Raw genomic sequence first — 523 nt, forward strand, 5'->3', positions numbered from 1 at the left:
ACGGCGTACGCTCCCGCCCCCGGGTGGGGGGGGGGGGGGGGGGCGCTCTCTCTCCCCGTGCTTTTTGCCACCGCGGTTTTCCCGCTTTAGGAGGGCTCCCCCTCTATCTCTAGCGACCTCATAGCCCTGGGAATTTAGCATTCATTGTTAATACGTTCTACTATTGCCCCTTGAAGCTGATTGTTTCACGCAAAAACATGCTGTCCAGAATCTATCTTTCCCGCATAATGGCTCGCAAACCTTCTCCCGCCTCCCTTCAGCATCACCGCCAACAAACTGTATAGTGTCTGTCATGAGAGGGCCTCAAGCTTCACCCAGCCCCAACCCACATTCTGTGTTCAGATCTTGCTGCTTCTGACATCTCTCCATAGGCTGTTCAGCCTGGAGCAGAGGAGGCTGAGGGGCCCTAGCGACCTCATAGCCCTGGGAATTTAGCATTCATTGTTAATACGTTCTACTATTGCCCCTTGAAGCTGATTGTTTCACGCAAAAACATGCTGTCCAGAATCTATCTTTCCCGCAT

Source organism: Egretta garzetta, unplaced genomic scaffold (assembly GCF_000687185.1).
Source record: "Egretta garzetta isolate BGI_Z169 unplaced genomic scaffold, ASM68718v1 scaffold260, whole genome shotgun sequence".
Lineage (NCBI taxonomy): Eukaryota > Metazoa > Chordata > Aves > Pelecaniformes > Ardeidae > Egretta > Egretta garzetta.